Consider the following 11,392-nt stretch of genomic DNA (forward strand, 5'->3'; position numbering starts at 1 on the left):
ATGGATTCAGGACTTATTTTGAAGGCAGAGCTGACATGAATTGCGGATGAACCATATTTGGGGTGGGGGAAGGCAGGGAATACAGAATCAGAAAAGAAGAATCTCATATGATTCCTAGATTTGGGGCCTCAACAGCTGAGTCTAGTGCAGTTTCAAATGCTCAGCTGAGAAAGACCAGGGTAGGAACAGGTTTGTGGTGGAAAAGTGAATATTCTGTGTCAGCTAGTTGACATTGGAAATGCCTGTTAGCCTTCCCAGTGAGGATGTCACATCAGCAGTCAAGCAGTTTCAGAGAGTGGATCAGGGAAAAGGTCAGGACTAGAAGTATCTTGGAAATTATTTGCATGTTGATGGTTTTTAAAGTAAAGAACTGAATGAAATAATCTCGAGAGACCACACAGAGAGAAGCATCCCAAGAAAAAAACAGAGCCCGGGTTCGGGAGGAAGACCAGGAAGAAATAACCAGTGAGTTTTTTTTAAAAAAAAGGCAGAGGAGAATGGTGTGCCAAAACCAAGGGGAAAAAACAGTTTAAAGACAAAGAGAAATATCAAGTGTTGCTGAAAGTTTGAGAATTAGTAAAGAGAAGTTGCTATGGTTTGGATGTTTTTCCCCAAATCTCACGTTGATATTTTATCTCCAGTGCCGGAAGTGAGGTCTCATGGAAGGTGTTTGGGTCATAGAGTGGCTCCCTCATGAGTAGATCAGTGCCCTCTCCTGGCAGTGAGTTCTTGTCCTCTTCTCCAGAGAGCTCCTTGTTTTAAAAAAAAAGAGTGGTACCTAGCCACTCTCACTTCCTCTATAGGTGATCTCTGTACACACCAGCTCCCCTTTGCTTTCTGTCATGAGTGGAAGCAGCCCGAGCCCCTTGCCAGATGCCCAATCTTGAATTTTTCCAGCTGTCATAATTAAGAGCCAAATAACCCCTTTTTTTTTTAAATAAATTACTCAGCATTGGGTATTCCTTTATACCAAAACAAGACGAACCAGGACAGAAGTCCCCTCTGGTTTGGGCATTAAGGTGGCCCTTACAATTGAGTCCAGTGGAGCAGTGAGAAGGTGGGAAGTGAGAGAGTGGAGTCAGTGCCCAAGGGAAATATTCATGAGTGTCCCTGTAAGGGGAACAGAAAGCTGGAGTGGTGCAGGCTGCGTGAAGGGAGGACTGTTTTAGGGAACAATGTTAAAGCACCACGGAATACTGGTAAGAGTGATCTAGCAGAAAAGAATATAAGAGATGGTAGAGAGGAGAGAGAAAAGAGGAAAGAAGGCTGTTGGAAATCAAGCAGGGATGGGATCCAGAGAAAAAAGGGTTTGACCTTTGAGAGAAGCAGGGAAATGTCACCTGCTATGACAGGATGGAAGATGAAGAGGAACTGGTATGGATGCCGGTAGACCAGGAAGTCTGGAAGGAACAAAGGAAGGGGGCGCCTCTCTGTTTCAGTTTCCTTTACCCATCTTAAAACAAGACCATGTGCTCAGAGTGCACAGCTCTGAGCAAAAGCGGCACAGACAATACCTGATGAACGAGCATGTCTGTGTTCCAGTAAAACCTAATTTATGAATACTCAAATTTGATTTTCAGATAAGTTTATGTTTATAAAACAGTCTTCTTCTTTTGATATTTTTTTTTCCAACCTTTTAAAAGTGGAAATACCAGGCAGCACCTGTGGCTCAGGGAGAAGGGCACCGGCCCCATATACCAACAGTGGCGGGTTCGAACCTGGCTCCGCCAAACTGCAACAACAACAAAAAAAATAGCTGGGCATTGTGGCAGGCGCCTGCAGTCCCAGTTACTCGGGAGGCTGAGGCAAGAGAATCACCTAAGCCCAAGAGCTGGAGGTTGCTGTGAGCTGAGATGCCACAGCACTCTACCGAGAGTGATAAAGTGACACTCTGTCTCTAAAAAATAAAAAGTGGAAATACCATTCTTAGTTCTTGGGCCGTACAAACATAAGTGGTGGGCCAGGTCTGGCCCACAGGCCAAATTCACCGACCCTTGTGTTAAAAGAAAGAGTATGGTTCTTCTTCTCTGAACTTACAGTTTCCAACTTTACTTTAAAACCCATGTATTGGCTCGGCGCCTGTGGCTCAAGTGGCTAAGGTGCCAGCCACATACACCTAAGGTGGCGGGTTCAAATCCAACCCAGGCCCGCCAAACAACAATGATGATTGCAACCAAAAAAAATAGCCAGGCATTGTGGCAGGCACCTGTGGTCCCAGCTACTTGGGAGGCTGAGGCAGGAGAATCGATTGAGCCCAGGAGTTAGAGGTTGCTGTAAGTTGTGATGCCACAGCACTCTACCCAGGGGGACAGCTTGAGGCTCTGTCTCAAAAAAAAAACCCATGTATTAACTCTAGCTTAATGGAAGAGTTCTGTTCACATGTTGAACAGAACTGGAGCCTCAATAAGATCTTGGGTACTGGCTTTGCAACCTTAGCTATCTTCTTCAGGTTGCAAAGTCCATTCTGGTCATTGTATGGACATTTCAAGACAGTTAATTTGTAACTATTTAAGATCGTAGTTGCATTTTATTAATCAAATCAAGAATCACAAGTGATAACATTCTTTTGAACATTGTATTTTAGATTCAGATTTTTTTAAAGCTCTATTTAAAGTATTCTTAAATCCTGGGTAAAAAAGAACATGAAAGTATATCTAGTTCCAAGTAAGTGGATGGAATCTAAAACTGCACAAAAATTCAGAGACGGAAAGTGTGGAGAACATAATTTTCCTTTAAGAACAAAAATGTTGATAATGAAGATAAATTTAATAAGACCAAAATGAATGTAACATTATGTGTAATGTCTATCTATGAACAATGTGAACAAGGATACAAGAATATTTAAAATAAATTGATTTTTTTTTAACCCATGTAAATTGTCTGATTTTTTTTTTAAGATAGAATAGTTTGTGTTTTTTCAGGCACATTTCCATGTTTTACTTTCTAGCCACTAAATTTTATTAAATTAAATTAAATATTTCACAGATAAGGTATTAGAATGGCAGAGTAATTTTAGAATTTGGCTTGGAAATAGACACATCTAGATTACACGTGCACATACTTCTCTCAGGGAGTTAGAGATCTGCCCACAGAATGTGTATGTTGGTCCAGGGTCTCCTGTATGTCTAACACTACTCAAAGCTCAAGACCCAGTAGAACTGATGCTTCCATACAAGGCAGTTTGAACAAGTGCAGAAAGCGCAAGCTAGGACATCACTCCTGGTCACTCCACTTACTGGTTGTGTGAGTTGGGCAAGCACTTCCTCTGAGCCTTAAATTAATCCCTACATCAGGGAAAATACAATACTTAATGCTTGGGGTTACTAGAGGATTAAACAAAATAACATATGAAAAGCTCCTAGAGAGTGCCCAGGAGATGGGTAAACTCTCACCAAGTGTAGGGACTCCTCCTACCTTAGTTCCCAAGCTGAATGTGGCCAGGGCTCTAAAGAGCTTCGATACACTGAGTGGAAAGGGACAAAGCAGAGTGCTTGGCACATAGTCAGCATTCAATAAACATTTGGAGGTTGATGAGTTAATTAACTGGCTAATTAATTAATGTAACCAACAACCTTCCATAAAAGAACAACAAAATCACAATGGGTTATTTCTGTGGAGGTTTCACAGTCTCTCCAAGGAATGAGTCATGTCTAGAGAGGGCCACTATTGCATAAGGAGGAACGGCAGCTAACCAGGACTAGGTTACGAGCTATGAAGATGGATCTTTCCCTTTTCACTTCCAACCAATCTGTGCTTTATCCAATCTGCTTTCAACCAGCACTCTAGACGTGTTTTATTGGCTGCCCACTGAAGCTCTGTGGCTAGTCCCACATTCCATCAGATTCCCGCCACCATCCCCCACCGCTTCCCTAGGTAGGTGCTAGGTAAGTTGGATTGTGCAATGAGCCCAGAAGCTTGCCAATCAGAGTCTCTCTAAGTTTTGAAGGGAGATGATGCAGACATCAATGGTGGATGACAGTGAACTCTATAGCTGATAAGGGTAACATTGGAAAAATCAAGTTGGCTGGCATTGTTGAGCCACATTCAAAATCAGTAAACAAAGGAAGACAGTTGAGAGACAAATGAGAGCAGATGGGTAAGGAAAAGCAAAGATGTAGCTCCTGAGAGACAGCTGGGGTGAAGAGATGCTGCAGGGTCTAGTCCAGCAGGACTTGGTCTTGGCTCCCAGATTCAGAGACCATGAGCATTCACAGCTGCCCAGCATCCTCTCTGAGGGCCATTGACAGGCATCGTGACAATGCTGGTGGGGTCAACAGTGCAATCTGTGCTGCAAAGTGGAATATTCTCTGCAGCTTTACCGGGCTTTTACAAAGCTCTGCCCCTAACCATCTAAGATACATTATTCTGCAGCAAGATGGGGGAGCACAGATGGAGATGAGTCTTCAGATACATATTCCCAGCTCATCATATTGTGTCATTATGAGGAAAGAGCCCCGGCAGCTGGAATTATGGGCTTTCCTGCCCTTTTTTAGACAGTCACTTCCATGGGTGTCTTTGCACACTCACAGCTGAATAGTAACTTAGGTTCATTGATTTCTCAGTATTGGTCTATAGCAGCTCAGATCGGATAGTGGTGTCTTTTTCTCATGACTCGTTCTCTCAGTGTGCACTCAACTCTCCCATCTATCAGAGTTTTGAAAATGCCTGAATTATTCATGCAGAAAAGTAAGGCGTCATGCACCGGAAACAAAATTACTTTCTACCATACTTAGCCAAAGAAAAGGTGACATTTTAAAAATACATAATCTTAAATCTATCTACTCTAAGCCCATTCACAAACTCTGTCAAGCCCTCACTTTCTTGTGAAAGTAAAAGCAACACCACGCGAGGGGGTTGCACACCTGCACTCATAGCAGCAACACTCATCACGGTCCAGAGTGGCAGCAAACTGGGTGTTTATTAACAGATGAATGGATATGCAAAATGTCGTCTCTCCTTACAGTAGATTATTAGCCTTAAAAAGGAAGGAAATTCACACATGTGCTGCAATGTAGAGGAAACCTGAAGACATGCTAAGTGAAATAAACCAGACACAAGGGAAAAATATTGCGTGATTCCTCTTATATGAGGTTCCTAGAGTACTCCGATTTATACAGACAGAGAATAGAAGGGTGGTCGCCAGGGTCTAGGGGCAGTGTAATGAGGACAGAGTTTCAGTATTGGAAGATGACAAAGTTCTGGAGATGGATGGGGCGGTGGTGGCATGTACTTGATCCCACGGAACTGCACACTTAGAAATGGTTACCATGGTACATTTTACACTGGATATATTTTAACGTGATAAAAGAAAAAGCTGCATGAGGGCATGGGAGCATTAGGAAGGGTATCCTGTAAATTCCTCTTTACCAGCCCATATATGTCTTTACAATAAGAGTTTTTGTGTTTTTTTAAAGTTTACTTTCAAAGAATGGAACTCAGATAAGAAGAGAAGGGGGAAGGTACAGGACCCCCTGTTTGCTTCTCTGGATGTGGAACACCAGCCAGGGAAAAACAGGGTGGAGTTAGAATCAAAACAGAGTCAGCTCATTTTCTTCCTCGAATTCAATCCCCCCTTGCCCGGCTCCTCTTCTGTCCCCCCCAGAGCACAGCATTGCCCAACGGGCAGGTGGAATGAAAGGAGTTTTGTTTGAGACTTACAAAGTAAAATCCAACTCATATGCACAAAAACTTTCATGAATAAAGAGCTTTCATCAGAGTGGGTCTGAATTTTGACATGAAGGGTTGAAAGGTCTCGCCATATTTCTCAATGCAAAATGTAAAAGTATTCTTAAAAGACTTCCTTCTTGTCATTGCCATTATATGCATATGTTCATTCTACTCTCTGTTATTACTAGAAATGTATAATACCTCTAAATACAGGACATCTTTTTTTTTTTTTTCTTTTTGCCAGGGACCAAGTTTGAACCCATCATCTCCAGTATATGGGGCCAGCGCCCTACTCCTTTGAGCCACAGGTGCCGCCCTAAATACAGGACGTTTCTGCATGTGTGTGCTTCTTTTTTTTTTTTGGCAGGGGCTGGGTTTGAACCTGCCACCTCCAGCATATGGGGCTGGCGCCGTACTCCTTTGAGCCACAGGCACCACCTGTGCACACTTCTCTTTTAACTCAGATGTTTCCAGCTTTTACAGCCTTCTGGTGTTCCTCTTTCTCAAGTAGTCAAATACACTCCTGCTGTAGTCTCCCGCAGGTGCGCCAAGACCAGCACCCTCCCAACACTGATGATCCAGGGAGGGTCTAGTTCAGGCGGCTGCTTGCATCGCCTCTTTCTACAATACCCAGTCTCCGTCCAGCTCCATCTTTGGGAGCTTCAGGCTTCTGCCCTATCCCTATAAATAACCCCATGTAGACAAAGCACCTCCCTCCCCACCCCATTCTCCAAGATGATGTGGCATTGTGTGTGAAGCCAATACCGGAAGAAACTCAAAATTGGCTCTTATCCCTAGAAATCATCATCAGTTTCCTAGCAGGAGGCCCAGGCCTCTTACCAGGTTGCTGGCATCCTCCCCTCTCTCGAGTATGATAGCCCTATGCATTGTCTCCTTGCAGGCCCCACCCCCTTAAACAGCTGCACTGGTCAAGAGAGGCTATGCGTCCTCTCACTCCCCATCTTCCTACCCTGCTGTCTTAGATGGCCTTTCCTAGAACCAGAACCTGAAACAGGAGAGACTCCCAAGGCCCCTGGAGGAGTGTTCATGGAGAGGGGAAGGCAGAATTGGCAGACAGAAGCTGGCACCCAGGTTGGAACCAGCCCTGTAGGGTGCTCTGGAGCTGAGAAGACCCTAGTGTCCCAAATTGAGGAAAGAGGGCAGGACTTGTCAGCTGTTGTCATGCAGGTGAGCTAGATTTGGTCATGGGCCCCTCCCTGGGAGAGGCATAACCCTGGGCAAAGCCTAGGGTAATTCCCAGTGAGGAATGCAGCTGTCAGCCTCCAGCAGGTGAGACCCCACCCAGCAGCTGGGCAAAGGGGACACTTGGTCCTGATCTACTTTCCTTTCTCCCGTGGCACCTGTCTGTCCCACCATACTGCAAATAGTACTGTGATATTTATTGCATCTAATGTTTGTTGAGGGTCCCAACTCCCTATGCCACCAGCCTTGCTGGACTGTAAGCTTCATGACAGCCAGACCCTTCTCCTCTGCTGTGAAAGTAGCACAGAAACCAAGAACAGTGCCGGGCGCATGTAGGCTCTCTGAACATGTTGTTAATGAGTGACAGGGTTCACCTGTCTCCTGCTAAGTACTTCAGTAAGCCTCAACTGTTCCTCCCTCCAGCCGTCACTGTCGGGAAGAGAACGGAAGGTCTCTTTTCTCTCCTTCCAGGGCACATCTGAAGGATCTTTTCTTCTCCTCCCTGTTACACACTAGTGGGGTCTGTGCACACCTAACCTGGTGAATAACAAGCTGTGTGACCTTCACATGGTCGCCTGGTCTCACAGGAGTGCTCTCACCATATGTGAATTCATTTTTAATCAATGAGAGTTGAAAGGTGTAAGCTGTGGCACCCAAACATGAGATCTGAGCGGAGATATTCAGGCCGGGTTTACTGAAAGGGGAGAGTGACCTGCCTGGCCAGTGCAAAGGTGGTATTTGTGCCTGGTGGCAGTTAGAGACCGCTTTTATATGGGGCTAAAGGTGGTGGGAGAATTCCACAGCTTGCCCTGAAAGTTAGGATCCTTTGGTGCAAACTTCTCCTAGGGGGTGAAGCTAACTAGATCCTTTGTCTTAGGAGAGGAAGGGGGAGTGGTGTAGGGCTGAGTTAGGGCCCACAGCAAGAGTGTTAGAGTCAATTTCAGGGACTCCAACTTCTCCCTTTTACATATTCTAAGAACTTGCTCGGCATCTGCCGGTGGCCCAGCATTATCCCAGTTACTATGTTAAATATTAACTCTAACATTCCATGAAGGAAGCACAGGGCTACATAAAGCATTCTTCCAATCCTTGGTGAGTAAGATAACTGTAGATACTATTCTAAGGCAAAACTTCAGGAAACAAGTCCAGACAACATCCAGGAGCACATTCTAGAATGCATAGAAACACACAGTTGGAAGTGTTTCTCTTTTCTAAATTCCTACTGCCACCTCCAGTCTGTGTGTCTCTTCATAAAGAATCAGTTTTCATTAATCTGTGCATTCCTGTTAGGAAAAAAAAAAAAGACCTTACTTGGAGCCCATGGAACTGTCTGAAATGTAGCAAACTCTTGGTAAATGTTTGTGGAGATAAATTAATTAAAGAGTCCATGTACTTTTAGGCTTAAAATCTAAAACTTTGGCATTCTCTTTTCCCCGATAAATCAACTTCCTACCAACCCACAGCATTGAACAACAGTAGGCCAAAGTAGTCAGAGGATCAGAATCTTATTTTGTCTCTCATAGATGAAGAGACATTAAGAAGAGATTTCTTAGAAATATCCACGTCTGCTCTCAGATATTCCCTCAAATCTATGATACTTGGCTGTAAGTGTCATGGCTTTTAATAACATACCGGGCATTCAGCTTCGTGTGCATTATTATGTTCTGGGGTGCCCAATCTTTTTCTTCTGCCGCAAATTGAAAGAAAAATAGTTGTATTAAATACACAAACACTATGCCAGAGGTGGTGGGTTCAAACCCAGCCCGGCCAAAAATAAATAAATAAATAAATACACAAACACAAACGAAAGTTGATGAGTTAAAAAAAAAAATCCATACATAATTTTTGAGATATTCGACACCACAGATAAACAAAACAGGCCTCGAATAATCCACATGGAGCCTGCGGGCTGCAGGTTGGATACCCTGGACCCAACCAATAATTATATGACCCATTATCCTGATGAGGAAATTAAGAGACAGAAGAGTTAAGTGGCTTGCTCAAAGTCACAGAACGTGGTAAAAGTTACATTCATAACCATTTTTTTCTCAGGGCAGTAACCGAACTTGACTAAACTATGCCTAATAGATTCTCCAATATCCATCACAAGAAGGAATAGAAAACTAACTAATGGGGGAAAGAGAGAGAGAGACTTTCTTAAATTGGTTTCAAAAGGCGAAAGAGGAAAAGTAATATTTTGGTACCTAGTATGTAAATGCCTACAGGGGCCAGGCAGGTAACCGGAAACACTGGTGGTGGGAAGTGGGAGGCAGTTAGCACCTTGGCTGCCTGGGAGGCACAGCCCTATCCTGGGATTCTGCTTTTTAGCTTTCATCAGCTGCTGTTGTGCAGGCATTTGTTTTGCTGAATCTTCTGATTTCTTTCAAGAGAAACTGGGAATCTGGAATTTTACATAAAATCACTCATTTTGTAATTACTAGCAATTCATCAAATGTTTTTATTCAAAAAATTAAACTATGGGAATCAAACAAAAACCCACTCCCAAGCTATCATTTTGTGACCTCTTGCCATAGAACATGAAGTTCTATTATAGATGTGAGATTAGAAGAATTCTTTCAGAATGTCACAGTAAAAAAGATACACAGAACAGGGTCGTGCCGGGCAGTTTCCAGGCTTGTTATAAAAAAGAAAACAGGCTCCCTCATGCTCCCTCCTTAACCACTACCTGGAACAACCATAGTCAAACATACTTCCATTGGAATTTCTTGGGGTTTGGGGATTGTTTGTTTATGTACATTTTTGTCATTTGCTATAGACTTCTGGAAGACGGACATTTGGGTCTTCTTTCATATACTACATCCTCAATACACACTCACACCATACCACTAACATTTCCTATTATTAATTTTAATAAAAACAATCTTCTCTGCTTACATTACCATGACTTTGAAAATTCCATTTACAACTGAGCCACATGGTATATACTGTGATGACTTTTCCTTCCCTAAACTGTGTTTTCTAGAAGTTAATAATAGTCCACTTTTTGATGATTTTTGTCTAAATCAACCAATAATTCAATGCCCAATTCTCAACCACTTATCTAAACTTTCAGACTATTAGGCCACCTTGAACTGTTCTGGAGGCTTCCGATAACTTAGATAGGACTGACTGCCCTCTCTGCCCCATGTGTAGTTGCCCTCCCTGGGTCTCTCCCACTGTTAATCTGGAATCCCCTCCACCTGTCTTAAGTATTAGTTCCCCCTTCTCTAGCATTCTTCTTTCTTGTTTTATTTCCATATTTTTGGAGAGGCCAATTTGTCCCACCGCTTTTTGAGTAGTATGGGAGAGAAATGTTTTGAGCCTTACACGTCTAGAAAATCTCTCTTTCATTCTCACACTCAAGTTAGAGTTTAAGCATGGAATTCTAAGATGGAACAAGTTTTCCTGTATATATACGTCAAGGCATTGCATCACTGTCCCCTAGCTTCCAACAATTTTATTTAAAAGCCTTTCTAACTATGATTTATTTTATGTGACTGCCCTTTATTTCTCGATCTCGATATCTCTCTCTCTCCTCTCTCTGAGTCTTTCTAGTGGGTTAATATTTTATTTCCTTTTAGCAAAACTTGGGGAAAATATTATAAATATATGGGTTCATTCAACCGCCTTTACCCTGCAGTTGCAATTGTCTATTTCTAATCCCTCGCAACCAAGAAAGTTAGAAGCTACATGTTTACGGTCTTACAAAGGCTGTTGGGATAATAGCAGAAGAGCTAGAGTCTCTCACGGGAAGTACCCTACCACCACAACAAAGAGTGGAAAGGGGGAGCTGGACACCAGAACCTCACAACACAGCACTTTGGACTGGAGGACTCTAGTCTTCCATGTTCCATCTTCCTAAAAACAGAGGTAGCCCCTCTGCCTGTTTCACAAAATTCTTTAGGATTTTCCTGGCTTCTGGAAGGTTTTCTTCACCGATATGGGTGGACGGTCAGGTATATTGCCTAGTTCTTTTTCTTATACACTATTTAGTGCTTTTACTTCATTCCTGGAACTGAATGTGAATTCAGCAATTGTAAAAGACATATACTGTGGACTAGGAGGTCACATTAGACCACTTTGGCCAAATCATATCCTCCTGGTGCATAGTTTTGGGCATCCAGGACTACAGACATGGATGAGATGCTTTGTGGACCCTAATGCAAAATGGAGCACTTGATACTTAACAATAGTCAGTAGCATTTTCCAGACATTCATTCCCTTGACGCTTTGATACAATAAAGTACACAAGGTGACAAATGGATTCCCCCAATCACTGTCACCATCACTGTCAAACACGTGTAAGCCCACAATTGTTCGTGACTCATGGCAGTACCTCTAGGAGACAGAAAATTGACTCTGGCAGATTTAATCAAAATGGAAATGGCTTTAAAGACACCTTCAGAATGAGTAAGAAGAGACGATCAAGGAGAAAGAACCATAGGTAAGCATTGTGGCACCCACAAACCAGGTGAAGAAAACGGTTTAGGACAAGTCAAAAATGAAAAGAATCCTGAGAAAG

Source organism: Otolemur garnettii, unplaced genomic scaffold (assembly GCF_000181295.1).
Source record: "Otolemur garnettii isolate 467f Iridium unplaced genomic scaffold, OtoGar3 scaffold00026, whole genome shotgun sequence".
Classification (NCBI taxonomy): domain Eukaryota; kingdom Metazoa; phylum Chordata; class Mammalia; order Primates; family Galagidae; genus Otolemur; species Otolemur garnettii.